General features: G+C 47.3%; 1 pseudogene; it reads left to right on the forward strand.

Annotated features, from left to right (window-relative positions):
* Nucleotides 1–329: 329 nt before the first annotated feature.
* LOC137519218 (E3 ubiquitin/ISG15 ligase TRIM25-like) lies at nucleotides 330–3,616 on the forward strand (annotated as a pseudogene).
* Nucleotides 3,617–17,793: the final 14,177 nt, after the last annotated feature.

The following is a 17,793-nucleotide window of genomic DNA, read 5'->3' on the forward strand; positions in this document are numbered from 1 at the left end:
GAGCGGGAGCGAGGACGCGCAAGCCACGGCAGCATAGGCGCAGTGGCTTTCTTCTAGTTATATGAATAAATGGAAAGTCACCCGCGGCAGGGGACAAGAGGATCTTTGAGTGACAGCGCGGGACAGATCATCTGCAGGGGGTAGAAGTCTCAGGTAAGTGACTCTTTTTGTTTTTAAAACGCTACAGAACCCCTTTAAGTGTACGTGTATTTGCCATACAGGGGGGCTGGGAGGTTGTCTCCACCACACCCTGTACAGGAATGTGAGACTCCCTCTAGTTTCTGCACTTCTCAGACTTTCACTTTCATTTCTCTCCTCTGCTGTCAGGAATGGCGTCTGCTGATCTGAGGAAGGAGCTGAAATGTTCCATCTGTCTGAGCATTTATACAGATCCTGTGACCCTGAGATGTGGACACAACTTCTGCCGGCTCTGTATAGATCAGGTGTTGGATACACAGGAGGGGTCTGGAGTTTATTCCTGTCCTAAATGCAGAGAAGAGTTTCAGGAACGGCCGGCACTGCAGAGGAACATAACTGTGCAACATTGTGGAGAGTTTCCGCTCTGCTCAGCCAGATCAGGAAGATACTGGAGTCTTCTGTACTTACTGTATTCACTCTCCTATACCGGCTGTTAAGTCCTGTCTGCATTGTGAAGCTTCTCTGTGTGACAATCACCTGAGAGTCCACAGCAAGTCACCAGAACACGTCTTGTGTGACCCCACCACTTCCCTGGAGAACAGGAAATGCTCTGTCCATAGAGAACTGTATAAATATTACTGCACTGTGGACTCCGCCTGTATCTGTGTGTCCTGCAGTTTGGCCGGAGGCCACAAGGGTCACAATGTGGAGATGCTGGATGAGGCTTCTGAGAAGAAGAAGCAGCTACTAAGAAATGATCTGCAGGAACTGATCACTAAGACAGAGGAGACTGAGAAAGAAGTCCAGAGGCTGCAGGGGAACAAAAGAAAAGTCCATGAAAAGTCATCTGGTGTTACAGAGAGAGTCACTGGCCTGTTTAGAGACCTCAGGAGACAGCTGGATGACCTGGAGAAGAGAGTCCTGAGAGAGGTCTCCAGGCAGGAGGAGGAGCTTTCTCTGGCATTGGCTGATTTCATTCAGCAGCTGGAAATAAAGAAGGCCGAGCTGTCCAGGAAGATGTGTCACATTGAGGAGCTGTGTAACATGACTGACCCACTGACTGTCTTACAGGAATCACACACAGGTGACTTGTGTGACACTGAGGAGGGGGATAAGGAGGACAGAGAGAGACCTGATGGGCGGGATCTGGATGTGGCTCTCATCTCACACACATTACACACAGGGTTATCTGATATAATAGCCGGGGTAACTGGAGGCTGCATCCTACAGGAGGCTACAGACATATCACTGGATATAAACACAGCTCATAATGATCTACATATATCAGATGACATGAAAATTGTATCCTGGTCAGATATCAGCCAGAATCGCCCAGAAACACCAGAGAGATTTCAGGTGTACTGCCAGGTGATCAGCAGACAGAGTTTCTCCTCAGGGCGACATTACTGGGAAGTGGATATCAGTACATTAGAGGAATGGGGTGTAGGAATGTGTCACCCGAGTATAGACAGGAGAGGAGAGCAGTCAGGGATTGGATGTAATAACAAGTCCTGGGGTTTGTACAGGTATAATAATCAGTGTGGAGTGCAACATGACAGGAAAGGTATCCAGTTACCCGATGTCTCCAGTAATAGAGTCGGGATATATCTGGATTATGAGGCGGGGCGGCTGTCCTTTTATGATCTGTGTGTCCCGATCAGACTCCTCCACACCTTCACAGCAAACTTCACCACTGAGCCTCTCCATGCTGCATTATGTGTAGGAGAAGGTTCTATAAAGATATGTGGGAAGAGAAGCAACCAGGAGGTGTGAGATAACATACCGTATTTTTCGGACTATAAGATGCACTTTTTTTGTCCCCAGAATGGGGGGGGGAGTCATTGCATCTTATAGTGTAAATGTAAGGCAGGAATGTATGGCCAGGTGTTGGGCGTCCCCCTCCACAGCTCTTACGGAACCAGCATGCTCTGATCTGGGGTGTGACAGGGTCTGGCGGGAATCTGGCAGTCTTTGAGATCCTTCTGCTAGTGTGTTCCAGGCTCTGGATTTCCTCTGACTGGATGACCTCCCACTGCTGCTCCTCCTGCTGTGACCTCCCAGTGCGCGACCTCCTGCTGTGATCAACCGCTGCAGATCCTCTCGTGACCTCCTGCTGCATGACCTCCCGCTGCTGCTGCTCCCACTGTGACTGCTGCTGCTGCTCCCCACTGTCACCTCCCACTGGGACTGCTGCTGCTGCCCCGCGCCGGCTGTCTTTGACCTTCAACTGTGACTACCGCTGTTAACCTCCCTCTGTGACCTTCTGCTGCTGCTCCTCTCACTATGACCTGCCATTGCTGCTCCTCCTGCTGGGTGACCTCCTGCTGTGAGCTCCTGCTCGGTGGTGAACGGAGCTACTGCGGCAGCTTTTTCATGTGCAGGTGCTGCCGCGGGAGATGCATCTGGACTGCAGCGGCTGAACTGCACAGGGGCTGTGGGAGTTCCGGTCATCACGGGGCTTGGCTTCCTATGGGCACTTGCCACTTGACCCGCTCCTGGCTGCACCACAATGCTGAAAAGTGGGGACAGCGAGCTCCATGTCACATGGCCAGGACTGCACACCACAGAGATCGTTGGAGCACCCTAAATTGGTGAGGGCATCGGTAGGGAGTGTAATGTAGCTGTGAGTGTAGTCAGTCTAGTCAGTGTAGCCGAGTGTGTAGTCATTGTAGCTGGGAGTGTAGTCAGCGTAGCTGGGGGTGTAGTCAGGGTAGCCGGGTGTGTAGTTAGTGTAGCTGGGTGTGTAGTCAGCGTAGCTGGGTGTGTAGTCAGTGTAGCTGGGGGTGTAGTCAGGGTAGCCGGGTGTGTAGTTAGTGTAGCCGGGTGTGTAGTCAGCGTAGCTGGGTGTGTAGTCAGCGTAGCTGGGTGTGTAGTCAGCGTAGCTGGGAGTGTAGTCAAGGTAGCTGGGTGTGTAGTCAGGGTAGCTGGGTGTGTAGTCAGTGTAGTGTTTAGTGTAGCTGCCTAGCTGGGTGTGTAGTCAGCGTAGCTGGGTGTGTCGTCAGTGTAGCTGGGTGTGTCGTCAGTGTAGTATAGTCAGTGTAGCTGGTTGTGTAGTCAGCGTAGCTGGGGGTGTAGTCAGTGGAGTGGCTTCAGCTGACAGAAATCACTCTCCCTCCTGCATGCCCATGTGACTAAAGGAGGAGTGTTCCAGATTAAGTGTGAGCAGGCAGCTGGAGGTCAGTGAGGAGGAGATGAGGAACTATGAGTCGGTTCAGCAGGTATTTTCCCTTATTTCATCTAAACTACAAGTCTTGTATAAGTAGATTAATGCACAATTGATAACAGGTAATGTGTATTATATGTGTACTAGGTGACCTAAGCCCGTTTAAAAACGGGCTCTAGGTCTGTGTGGAATCCCCATCCCCTCTCCTCCACTCCCCTCCCACTCTCCGCCGCAGTGTCACCGCGCGCGCGCACCCGCCGCCGCACCCTCCAAAGCGCGCGTGCGCCGCCCGCTGACCCACCGCACGCTCGGCTCCCTGGTCCTGCGCTATCCCTGTGTAGCGTTGTCCGTGCTGCGCAGTGCGCACATGCGCACAACGGTTCAGCACGGACAACGCTACACAGGGATAGCACACGGATAGAAGCTGGAGAGTCACCACGTCACATCGAGAGGCTGTTGTCCCCTTCTGGCCCAGAGCAGTTGTCACATCTCAGCTCTGTCCCTATTGCTTCAGCCACAACTTCATCACCGCTTATAGCTGCTAACTGACACACAGAATGGCTGCTAACTGACACATAGGGCTAGATTCACAAAAGGGTGCTAACTGAGCCTAAAAGCTTTGGGAGTGCTAACTAGGGCAGTTAGCACGCTTAAAGCAGTTAGCACGCTTAAAGCTTTTATTGATCACGCGCAAAGTTTAGCGTGGTGCACCCGAAAAACATTGCACCATGTGCGATCAAAATGTTGCACCGGGTGCGCCCAAAACGTCGCACCATGCGACCTTTTGGGCGCACCGGGTGCAACGTTTTTGATCGCACTCAGTGCGATATTGCGCACCGCGCAACGCTAAACTTTGCCTTTGCGCGTCCTAAAGGGCTTTAGGCGTGCTAAGGGGCTTTTAGGCGTGCTAACTACGGTAAGTTAGCACCCTTTTGTGAATCTAGCCCATAGAATGGCTGCCAACTGGCACATAGAATGGCTGCTCTCTCTGCACAACTTACACTTCACATACTGTTTTGTTTCATATTTTAAGGGGAAAAAAGGCAAAATTCAAGATATATATATTTTTTAGTTTTACCTATTAACATTTTTAAATAAACAGTGTGACCATAGCTCACCTACAATTTATATTTGTCTATTTTATACCGATTATCACAGCACATCAGTTATGGAGCTGCTGCCATGTATGGTGATGGGATCTGATTTTTAAATAAAGGAATTTTATGCTTTTTGTATTTGTTGCTCGTTTTTCTGTCTTGTGCGGGGTGTTTATTCTTTATCTCTATTCCATATATTCTTCTTAGCTGGCTCGTTTCCGTGTGTTTCCCTTTTAGTGCCTCCATTTATAATGACCTGTATAGTATTCCTAATCTCTAATCCTGTCTCCAATTTATACAGTGCAAACTGATGCTTCACCTGGCCTGTAAAGCGCCCCCATTATAATGGCTCTAAATGTTTTCCCCTATGTGGTATCCCTATTTTATGGCCCCATATTATAGTGACTGCCATACAGAGTACCTCGAACAGGGTTCCCTCATCTGATGGTCCCCTCACCTCCCCTGCAGAGTTTGGCAATGGTAGAGTGTACCGGTATTATATCACCTGTCTGCATTCCAGTGTTGTATTGTCGTGCTCCCATCCTCAGACCTCCATGCAAGCCCTCTGCTGCCCCTCCCACAAGTTCTGACGAGACGATGGAGGTGGAGGATGTGGGCTTCCCCGTAAGTTCTGACGACGAGACGACGGAGGAGGCGGGTGTGGAGAATGTGGGACTCCCCATGAGTTCTGATGAGACAGTGGAGGAGGCAGGTGTGGAGGGCGTGGGACTCCCCCTGAGTTGTGACGACACGGTGGAGGAGGCGGGTGTGGAGGACGTGGGACTCCCCGAGTTCTGACGAGACAGTGGAGGAGGCTGGTGTGAAGGACGTGGGACTCCCCGAGTTCTGACGAGACAGTGGAGGAGGCTGGTGTGGAGGACGTGGGACTCCCCCTGAGCTCTGACGAGACAGTGGAGGAGGCTGGTGTGGAGGACGTGGGACTCCCCGAGTTCTGACGAGATAGTGGAGGAGGCAGGTGTGGAGGACGTGGGACTCCCCCTGAGCTCTGACGAGACAGTGGAGGAGGCTGGTGTGGAGGACGTGGGACTCCCCCTGAGCTCTGAAGAGACTGTGGAGGAGGCGGGTAAGGAGGATGTGGGACTCCCCTAAATTCTGAAGAGACAGTGAAGGAGGCTGGTGTGGAGGGCGTGGGATTCCCCTGAGTTCTGACGAGACAGTGAATGAGGCTGGTGTGGAGGGCGTGGGACTCCCCGAGTTCTGACGAGACAGTGGAGGAGGCTGGTGTGGAGGACGTGGGACTCCCCTGAGTTCTGACGAGACAGTGGAGGAGGCTGGTGTGGAGGATGTGGGACACCCCTGAGTTCTGAAGAGACAGTGAAGGAGGCTGGTGTGGAGGGCGTGGGACACCCCTGAGTTCTAAAGAGACAGTGGAGGAGGCTGGTGTGGAGGGCGTGGGACTCTCCTGAGTTCTGACGAGACAGTGGAGGAGGCTGGTGTGGAGGGCGTGGGACTCCCCTGAGTTATGACGAGACAGTGGAGGAGGCTGGTGTGGAGGATGTGGGACTCTCCTGAGTTCTGACGAGACAGTGGAGGAGGCTGGTGTGGAGGGCGTGGGACTCCCCTGAGTTCTGACGAGACAGTGGAGGAGGCAGGTGTGGAGGACGTGGGAGTGTTGGGAGTGTTAGTTATAATACAGGGTGACTAAAGTGGAACTGTAGTGAAAATAGCAAAGAATAAAATTAATTTTTTTAAATAAAAAAAATATTTTTTTTTACTATATTCATTTATAAATTATGTAGTAAGCGCCATTGTAAAATCTTTCCTCAACCTGATTTACATTCTGAATTTTATTACAGGTTGTATCATCTTTAGTCCTGTCAGGTGATCTCTGCAGAATGTTTGTTTGCGGAGAGTCCTGAAGTCAGTACTGGTGTCCCAGAATGCTGTGGGTGTGGTGGTGGCGGGGGGTGAATTCGGCATATCTAAACAGCCTATCACTGGGAAGGGGAGTGTTAATTACCAATTTAAGGATAGGCTCACAGTGGTCGTATGCATAACGTGTGCATTATAATGAGTGTGAACTCCCATGGAGACTGGACATAGACTTTTAGGCTACTTTCACATCAGGACGTTGCGGTTTGATGCGACGTTAAAGTCGCAACGCAAACTAACAACGCAACACGGCCAAAAAGTCACACTGCAGCGTTACCAATGCATACAGCATATACAGTAGAAAATACAGGCAATGAATAGTATGTCTCCAGGTCATTACTGAGCATGTGCAAACAGTCTAACGCAGCTGATAACGTGTATAACGCACGGCATGCAGCACTTTCATATAACGCGCAGCGTTAGACACCAACGCAACGTGTGCACTGTGAACAGGCCATTGATTTTTCATTGCTGTGAGTTAGTCTACGTTACGTGTTGGTTTAACGTGCGACTTTAACGTTGCACTGTGAAAGAGTCCTAATACAAAGACAAGACTGGAGAAGACTTTAATACAGCAAGGAATAACGCGATCAGTTACAGCACCGGACTGTGAACAGGCCCATAGAACTGTATAGGGAGTCAGTTGACATGCAGAAATACTCTGCAAAACAACTGAGCACTGTGAACAGGGTCTTAAAGGACATTATATTAAAGAGACTCTGTACTAAAAAAAACCCTCCCCCCGGGGGGGTATCACCTCGGGAGGGGGGAGTCTCAGGGTCCCAATGAGGCTTCCCCCTCCCCTGTAGCTGCAGGCAGTCCAGCGCTGGCTCCTCCGAAGCATCCCGCAATCCTCCCTCGACAAGCCTTGATATATGGGGGAGATGTTGTGGCTCTCAGCACGGAAATAAACGGGAATAGCCGATCTCTGTTGGGTCCGCTCTTCTACGCAGGCGACAGCGATCGGTTATTTCCGCCTATCTTCGAGCAGAGAGCCGATACTGCATCTTTGCTATTAATATGCTATTTGCATATTGTTCTGTTTTTCACTTTATTTACACATTTGGGTGACTCTTTCCTATTTTGATTAGTGATGCCCTTCTGAGGGAGTTTTCTTTCACCTCACCCTCTTTTCCCAGACTAAAAGTTATAAATTTAGTGCCTGCCGCCTGTTCGCCTTTTCTCCCCTGATGACGCAAGACAGCGAAACCGGTCGGGAAGGTAATAGGCGGCACCATTGTCTATTTATCTATGATTGACCATTACATGCGCGCTAATCTTCCGGGGTTCCCAGTTTATGGGCCCCGTATGTGAGTTATTGTTTTTATATCTACTGCCTTTTAAAGCAATTTTATCTAAATAAACGAGTTACGCTTAGATATTGCCGTTTTTATTTTCCTATATAAATTCCTGAAACTTTACCTCCATACGGATGTCCACTGGATCTTCACGATGTCTGATGTTCCCTGGACGTTATCTGTGACCTGATCCATTTTACAACCTTATAATGTGGGTTGCTGGGAGCTGGTAAGCCTTTTCTTGTTTTGATGTTTGGCGGATACCTACCTCTGAGCATTTGATATATTGTGGTGAAGAATTTACCATTCCCTACATATAATGACTTTCTAAACCTGCGCTGACCTTTGATGTATGTGATACTGCATCTGCGCTGGAGCCGGGAAGGTAAATACTTACATCCCCGCTGTTCGGAGGGGCACAGCGAGACCACCGTGGGACAAAGGAGAACGGGGGAAGCCTTGATAGGATCTGGAGGCTTCCTCCACCCGAGGTGAGTACCCCCCAGGGGAACTTTTTGTAGTTACAGGTTTTCTTTAATGTGTGCGGAGGTGTGCAGACTCTTACCGCACTTCCCTCCGGTATTCTCCTGTAAGACGGCGCCCTTTGATCCAGATATACACGTGTCTACGCATGCGCAGTATGTCAGATGGGTGGGTGCCTTGTGACTGCGCTCCCAGCATGTGCACATAAAAGGAGACGAGTGGGGAGCGCGGTCACAGGGCATTCACCTGGCATACTGCGCATGCGTAGACATGTATGTCCGGGGCAAAGGGTTGCTGACCTACAGCAGAATACCTGAGAAGTCTGCCAAGAAATGGAGGGGGCGGAGCCACAAGGGAGGTGGGGTAAGAGTCTGCAATCCTCCCCACACACTAATATTGTGTCTGATTTTTATTAACAATTCGCATTGGGTACCCTATGTATAGATATAGGAAGTGTTTCTGATGCTGAACCCAGGATAATTACCATAAAAGTGAGTATCCCGAATAATTTACTGCATTCTACATGTCACTAAACTCACTACATTATTGATTTTACATGTACATATAACAGAAATATGAAAGGCTTGCTTTTGAAAGGACAACTGACCTGAGAGGGATATGGAGGCTGCCATATTAATTTCCTTTCAGTCCTCCGGATGTATTTGGCTGCAGCAGTGTCTGAATAACACCAGGAATAAGCATTCAGCTAATCTTGTCAGATTTGACAATAATGTCAGAAACATCTGATCTGCTGCATGCTTGTTCAGGGGCTATGGCTAATAGTATTAGAGGCAGAGGATCATCAGGACCGCCAGGGAACTGGTATTGCTTAAAAGGAAATAAATATGGCAACCTCTGTATACCTCTAACTTCAGTTGTCCTTTACAAGTTGAACGCAATAATGTTTTGAACATGTTGCTAACTATTTAGATGTATTTATATATTTATCATGTTTGGCAATATGAGAGAGCCTCTCCAAATATCAGATCAGACTGAACCAAGTGCATGCCCCCCTGTTGTCCTGATAGGACCCCACTGGAGTATTATTTAGGGAGTGATGTCTGTGTCCTGTGAACAAGAGTCCGCTCATCAGAGCCACATGAGATAAGCTCAGGGTGAGAATCACTGAGCAGCAACTGAGGAATGTTTTCAGTGAGTTGTAAAACCGGTTTGTGTCACCAATGATGGCGGTTATGTGGAATGATAGAAATCTGAGCTGCAGCACAATCTATATACAGTATATAAAATCGGATGTATGTATGCATGTGTGTGTGTATAGCAGTAGGAGAACAGAGGCGCCAGCAGGATAAAAGTGGATAAAAACTTTAAAATTTGCTGGGAGGAAGTGGTGGACTTACCTCCATAAAGCAGACACGAAAGACTGTCTCAGTGGCACTGAGGCGCTACACCTGCTATTGCTGAAATTCTGTCTTGTCCCCATTTTTATTGCCTGATGAAGCGGGCTGGGCCTGCGAAACGCGTTGCACTGTTTTGGGGTACTAATTAATAAATGTGACTACTATTCAGACAGTCTTTCGTGTCTGCTTTATGGAGGTAAGTCCACCACTTCCTCCCAGCAAATTTTAAAGTTTTTATCCACTTTTATCCTGCTGGCGCCTCTGTTCTCCTACTGCTATACCGTGTCCACCCCTGGTGGAGGGGTGATCTACCCCCTTTCGCATCTACAGAGAGCGACTTCTTATCCCTGAGTGAGGACAGGTCTAATCTCCTCACCTGCCTATACAGTGGTTGCCTGTGTGGTAACCCATGTTTGTGAGTATAATTTTCTCACGATAACCTTTACTTCATTTATGCTTAACATACTACACTATATTGGGCTCTCGGTTTCTCTACTCTTTATGTGTGTGTGTATGTATCAGCCGTCTCAACCACCAGGCAGGTACAAATTCTTGCCTAGAGCGGCAGGAGGAGGGAAGGGCGCTGCTGCACTGAGTAGTGAGAGAAGAAATGCCTCTCAGCTCACTCAGAGATCAGTTTACAGCAGCAGCTAACAGCAGTGGCTGACTGGACTCATAACTGATTCATTCAGTTCCTTCAGCTCAATGATTCAAAGAACCACAGTAAAGGGGCCCATACACTCAGCCGAGTTTCTGGCCGACCGATCGATCGGGATCGATCGATCGCAAATCGGTTGGCCAATCGACTGATCGATGGCCGATTTCGATCGATTTCGATGGATTTCCATCGAACTGGCAAGGTGGAAAATTTAGGTCGATCTGATGAGATTGCTTATCAGTTTGCATTGGCCTTAATGGAAATCTGATGGCAAAAAAATGCCATCAGATCAAATTTCAATAGATTTCAAACTGAAATCTATTGGAATTCTATCCTGGTAAAAAATGTTCTAAAAGCGCATCAGATAGATCATCAGATGCATTTCTTATCTATCTGCTGCCAATCTGACGAGTGTATGGGCACCTTTATGAATGAGTCAGTGAGAGAAGGCACTCGTCCTACCTCACTCAGTTCCAGCTCACTCAGGGATCCATCTGAGTACAGCATCAGCTCCTGAGTCCTGACCCTTCACTGATTCATTCAGTTCCTCTCTCTCTGCTACTGGTAACTGCGTGGATGTAGAGACTGAGTGTAGCAGCCAGGCATGGACTGCCCCCGAGGCCGCCTTTTATTCAGTGATTTAGGGCTGGTCCTGTGTCTGGTGTATTCAGGTGTGTTGTTGTAAGGCAATGTGAAACACTAGGCTAGCTGATAAAAGTGCAATTAGAGGGCAGGCAAGCTGGTAAATATACACAGCATGATGCAGAGGAGGGTCTATGAGAAAAAAATCTGTCTGGTCTCTCCTCATTGTTAAAATGACTGCATGTGCAGATAAGGTGTTAAACAGGTTGAAAAGTTTTGACAGTCCCTAGACTCCAGGATTGCTGCTTTCTGACTTGTGAGAGAGACTGGCAGGGACAGCAGTCCTATTACTGGCAACTAGCCTCTGTGTAATGTAGGACTGCAATACAGATTAGCTCTCTGCTCCATCTCAGGCTATTCTCAGTCTCACTCCACTTCTCCTATCTCTGGGCTAGTGCACGACAAAATCACAATAGCAATCGCTAGCAATTTGCGAATGTGACTTTGTGAAGCGATTTTTGAAAGAATCGCTCCAATGCTACCTGCAGCATGTTTGCGATTTTAAAAAAATAACAACGCTGCTGTGGGAACAGCCTCATAGGGTAACATTAGCCCAGCGCTCTGAAGCACTCTTGGTGTGCACCAGCCTCCTTCATTCACCTTTGTTTCCCTCTTTCCCTAGTGCTGGCTGGCTGTGTCTTCTTGTCACACAGGAAAGCTAAATACAGTTTTTTTTTTCGAATGCTTACACACTAAAATTACAACTTTCCCACAATTTACAGAACCTAACACTCAAAGAGCAAAATACATTCTCAAATCGGCACAACTATAAGCACCTTGTCAGCTTCACACTTTTTGCAAAACTCTACACACAGTGATTTTCAAAACACTAAACACAATTTCTGTACATTTGACTCAAAAATCATTCATATAGACACTTCCTTGCAATATCAAAGCAAAGGCTCTCAAATGAACACTCACATGAGCCAATTGGTTAAACACAGTCACCAGGTGTGCACACACACAAGTGCATAATTATGCACACACCAATCAGGTTTTTAAACACTATAAAAATAGGCAACAAGATGCCGATCTTCAACAAAAATGGATGGTGTCAGAGCAAGAGGGAGAGTGCGGATGGGAGGAAGCATCCAGACAGAACCAGGTGGAGGTGGAGGCGGAGGAAGAGGGAGAGTGCGGATGGGAGAAAGCATCCAGACAGAACCAGGTGGAGGTGGAGGCGGAGGAAGAGGGAGAGTGCGAATAGGAGGAAGCATCCAGACAGAACCAGGTGGAGGTGGAGGCGGAGGAAGAGGGAGAGTGCGGATGGGAGGAAGCATCTAGACAGAACAAGGTGGAGGTGGAGGCGGAGGAAGAGGGAGAGTGTGGATGGGAGGAAGCATCCAGACAGAACCAGGTGGAGGTAGAGGCAGAGGAAGAGGGAGAGTGCGAATAGGAGGAAGCATCCAGACAGAACCAGGTGGAGGTGGAGGCGGAGGAAGAGGGAGAGTGCGGATGGGAGGAAGCATCTAGACAGAACAAGGTGGAGGTGGAGGCGGAGGAAGAGGGAGAGTGTGGATGGGAGGAAGCATCCAGACAGAACCAGGTGGAGGCGGAGGAAGAGGGAGAGTGCGGATGGGAGGAAGCATCCAGACAGAACCAGGTGGAGGCGGAGGAAGAGGGAGAGTGTGGATGGGAGGAAGCATCCAGACAGAACCAGGTGGAGGTGGAGGGTGAGTGCGGATGGGAGGAAGCATCCAGACAGAACGAGGTGGAGGCAGAGGAAGACCCGGAGGAGGCATAAGACGTGGATAAAGAAGGCAACAAAATCTTTCGAATGAAATTCGTGCTACGCTTGTGGACCATGTAATAAACCATGGACTTACAATCAGGGGCACCGCCAGGCACCAAGCAGACCAAGCGGCCGCTTGGGGCCTCATGTTTTTAGGGGCCTCGGAGGCTCCGTGACGTCACACTGTTGTCCGCTCTGCACTGGGCTGGCCGCATCGTCTAATAGGCAGAGCAGGGCTACGGGAAGATGGCGTCCGAAGCCCTGTACTGGAGACTATTTCAGATGCCATCTTCCCATAGCCCTGCTCTGCCTGTCAGCGTGGGAGATTGGAGGCGCAGCATCTCTGGGGGAGCTGCGCACCAGAGGCCGGCCTGGCCGGGAGAGGAGACTTCTGCCAGCCAGGTGAGTAAATTCTTGGTTTTTTTTTTTTGCTGAAATGTTGCCCAAATTGAAATTGTGTTTTGTTTTCTGCTGAAATGTGGCCCAAATTGCATTTGTTTTCTGCTGAAATGTGTCCCAAATTGCGTTTTTTTTCTGGCGAAATGTTGCCCACATTGCGTTCTATTTTCTGGTGTCTGGGGTAACTGTTGCTACATTTATTATTTAATAGTCCATAGTTGGCTATACAGGGAGTGCAGAATTATTAGGCAAGTTGTATTTTTGAGGTATAATTTTATTATTGAACAACAACCATGTTCTCAATGAACCCAAAAAACTAATTAATATCAAAGCTGAATATTTTTTAAAGTAGTTTTTAGTTTGTTTTTAGTTTTAGCTATTTTAGGGGGATATCTGTGTGTGCAGGTGACTATTACTGTGCATAATTGTTAGGCAACCTAACAAAAAACAAATATATACCCATTTAAATTATTTATTTTTACCAGTGAAACCAATATAACATCTCAACATTCACAAATATACATTTCTGACATTCAAAAACAAAACAAAAACAAATCAGTGACCAATATGGCCACCTTTCTTTGCAAGGACACTCAAAAGCCTGCCATCCATGGATTCTGTCAGTGTTTTGATCTGTTCACCATCAACATTGCGTGCAGCAGCAACCACAGCCTCCCAGACACTGTTCAGAGAGGTGTACTGTTTTCCCTCCTTGTAAATCTCACATTTTATGATGGACCACAGGTTCTCAATGGGGTTCAGATGAGGTGAACAAGGAGGCCATGTCATTAGTTTTTCTTTTTATACCCTTTCTTGCCAGCCACGTTGTGGAGTGCTTGGACGCGTGTGATGGAGCATTGTCCTGCATGAAAATCATGTTTTTCTTGAAGGATGCAGACTTCTTCCTGCACCACTGCTTGAAGAAGGTGTCTTCCAGAAACTGGCAGTAGGACTGGGAGTTGAGCTTGACTCCATCCTCAACCCGAAAAGGGCCCACAAGCTCATCTTTGATGATACCAGCCCAAACCAGTACTCCACCTCCACCTTGCTGGCGTCTGAGTCGGACTGGAGCTCTCTGCCCTTTACCAATCCAGCCACGGGCCCATCCATCTGGCCCATCCAGACTCACTCTCATTTCATGAGTCCATAAAACCTTAGAAAAATCAGTCTTGAGATATTTCTTGACCCAGTCTTGACGTTTCAGCTTGTGTGTCTTGTTCAGTGGTGGTCGTCTTTCAGCCTTTCTTACCTTGGCCATGTCTCTGAGTATTGCACATCTTGTGATTTTGGACGCTCCAGTGATGTTGCAGCTCTGAAATATGGCCAAACTGGTGGCAAGTGGCATCTTGGCAGCTGCATGCTTCATTTTTCTCAGTTCATGGGCAGTTATTTTGCGCCTTGGTTTTTCCACACGCTTCTTGCGACCCTGTTGACTATTTTGAATGAAACGCTTGATTGTTCGATGATCACGCTTCAGAAGCTTTGTAATTTTAAGAGTGCTGCATCCCTCTGCAAGATATCTCACTATTTTTGACTTTTCTGAGCCTGTCAAGTTCTTCTTTTGACCCATTTTGCCAAAGGAAAGGAGATTGCCTAATAATTAAGCACACCTGAAATAAGTGTCATTAGACCACACCCCTTCTCATTACAGAGATGCACATCACCTAATATGCTTAATTGGTAGTAGGCTTTCGAGCCTATACAGCTTAGAGTAAGACAACATGCATAAAGAGGATGATGTGGTCAAAATACTCATTTGCCTAATAATTCTGCACTCCCTGTATTTGCTGCTTTGGGGTTACGGTTACGTTCCCCCCAAACAATGTCATGGCCACACACCCCAATCCACCACGCCCATTTTTCAGCGTGAATACCCCCCCCCCAGTCCCCCCTTCCCGCACCACCCACATGTCATGGCCACGCCCACTTTCTGAGGAATAGCCACACCCATTTTTCGCCTGCAGTCCACAAAAACCTTAGCTTACACCCCTGCTTACAATGAGGGAGGTTGGGTTAAGAGTTCAGCCTTACCTAAGCAGGTACACAGTGGCATCAGTAGTTCGCGCATTTCGTTAAGAGAACAGGTGAGGAACCTATCTTCTGTCAGCAGTGTAGTAGTGTGTGTAGGAACCTTTTGTGAATACTTCACATAAATCGATACTACTCACACTGGGTGGTTGTCCAATTGCAACTGGATTTTTAGATTTTGAAGAAAACCATCGCCACCCAGGTCTTTACTGTAAAGGTGGGTACACACATCAGATAAAAGTCTGTGGGAAATGAAAGATCACAGACCAATTTTACCCCCTACCATGTAGTATGAGAGCCATACTCTACACAGTCTGTTCTATTAAGCTGAACTCCCCATCAGATAAAAATCTGTGCAAGATGCTGTACACAAAGATGCTGTACACATGCAAAAGATCAGTTCCTGCAAATTGCATTCATAGTCTATGATATCTGCAGGTCCCATACACACAGATATTCATCTGCAGATCCGACAACCTTCTGCAGATCTGAAAATCCATCCTGGTGGATCTGATCTGCAGATGAATGTCTGTTACAGTAAACAAGGTGTGTATGAGATCTGCAGATATCATAGATGATGAATGCAATTTGCAGGAACAGATCTTTTGCAGATACTGATCTTTTGTGTCTGTACAGCATCTTTGTGTGCAGCATGTTGCTAAGATTTCTATCTGATGGGGAGTTCAGCTCCATAGAATAGACTGTGTAGAGTATGGCTCTCATACTACATGAAGGGTGGTAAGATTGGTCTGTGATCTTTCATTTTCCAAAGACTTTTATATGATGTGTGTATGTTTTAGCTTTAGTCCTCTGGCTTCTCTCTACTGTAACACACATGTTTGGGTCAGCAGTAGAAGGAAGAAAGGGGGCGGGGGGGGGGGAGAATCTGCATAGAAACTTGGATCTACAGTGAAAAATTATGAAAAGAGGAAATAAAGTAAATTTTAAAAATTACAGTAAGGCCCCGTTCACACTGCACGTGTTTCCAGCCGCGTTTTGGAAACGCGTGCAGGTGGCCGACATGCACGACATCAGACATTGCATAGAGTGCAATGTCTGATGTTCACACTGCATGCGTTCCGGACCTGTGCGGTCCGGGAACGCATGCTGCATGCATTTTTTGTAAAAACACGTGGCTGTCCCATTCACTTTTCAGTGATGGGATCAGCCACGCAACGCATACGAACGCGGATGGCGTGCGTTCGTACGCGTTGCGGTCCGCATGCATTGCGGTCCACGTTCTGCAGTCTGAACGGGGCCTAAGGGCCTGTCTATGCTCATGCATTTTTACAATAAAGGTATATCAAACTGCTGTAAAATGTGCACATAAAGATGCATACATTTTTGCATGCATTTTTTTTCTGCTTCACAAGAAAAAGCCATATTTATAACTGCAGTATTCTAGGAGTGAAAAAGGTGGTTACATTTATACTCTGGGGGGCAGCAGTGGTGCGGACGCAGAATCGGCCTGTAGTGTATGGGCAGCTTCCATGAATAGACAAATGTATCTATAATCAGATTCAATTAGAGATAAAATTGTGCTTATGTGGAATCTGTCGATAATTGTCAGGTCTATGGCCACCTTTAGTATTCCATATATATATATATTCTATCTTCATCCAGAATAATTTGAGTTTATATTTTTTTTCAGCCCTGAACTGAATTATTTATGTTTTTACAGTTAGCCTATGAGTACAAAGGTATATTCAGCAAATACAGTATGATAACTGCAAAAAGTTTTTTTGTTTACTGTGAATAAATGTTTTCTTTAAATTGTCACAAACGGACTTGAATAGATGAAAAGTAATAAAAATGTTCATTGCTCTGAATAACTTGTACCATGTAGTGTTGAAGAATGTATTTTTACACTTTCTCTATGGAAATGCTAACAGTGTTTTAAGTTAAACACTGGAGTGTTTCAATGATTTAAACAGAATCTGCTCATATGATGACATGTTTATCTGTTTGACAAGAAAATAGGGTTTAGGCAAGAAAGTGTACAGTTTTGACTAATGTGGTCCATTTTGCACATAATCTGAGGTGTTACTTGTGTGTGGTGTTGTGAAAATTGTGTGAAGTGTTTTGAAAAATGTTAAATTTTTTGGAAAATTGTGCTCAAGCAATTGTAAAAAACTGTAAAAGTGCAATCCTGGTGAGGCAAATATCTTCTTCCCTCTCTTTCAGCTTTTCTCTCCTCATTATTTCTCTGCATAAGGACTCAGACACACTATAAGGTAGTGAAAACAGGGATTAGTAGAGATGGAGGTGAAGGGGAGGACACGTGTGTGTGTGTGTGCGTGCGTGCGTGCGTGCGTGCGTGTGTGTGTGTGTGTGTGTGTGTGTGCGCGCGTTGGGGGGATTGGCCTTGAGGGAATTACAGTGGCCATACTTCTGTTGACTTGACAGCCGATCGACCAACCTTTTTGATATTAGCGAAACGGATAAAACATTTTGGGTGGAAATTGGTTGAATGTATCAATCTGAGATGTTGGGAAATCTCGGGCCAATCTGGTTGTCAGGTGCGATAATCATGGCGTGCGATAACCACGAATTATAGACAAGACGGAAACCCCGGCCGTTGCCCCTCAAAATGTATTGTGCCCCCCTGATGCCTGTACTTTACCTGTCACACTGTTCACAGAGTGTCCTTGCTGTATTTCCGCATTGGCACTCCACGTGGTTACTGGCATATACGTCATGGGGTGAGTGTGTGACATAATTTGGGCTGAGGCTGCCATGATAACGGGCCTCTAGTCTGTGTTTCCCCCTAGGCCAAAAGGTCCCAGTCCTCCCCGGTAGCAGCATACTGTGTGTGTGTATAGTGTATATCTACTGTGTGCTGTGTATGGGGTGTGTGTGTATAGTGTAGTGTGTGTATAGTGTATAGTGTGTGTGCGTGTCTAT

Source organism: Hyperolius riggenbachi, chromosome 5, assembly GCF_040937935.1.
Source record: "Hyperolius riggenbachi isolate aHypRig1 chromosome 5, aHypRig1.pri, whole genome shotgun sequence".
NCBI lineage: Eukaryota > Metazoa > Chordata > Amphibia > Anura > Hyperoliidae > Hyperolius > Hyperolius riggenbachi.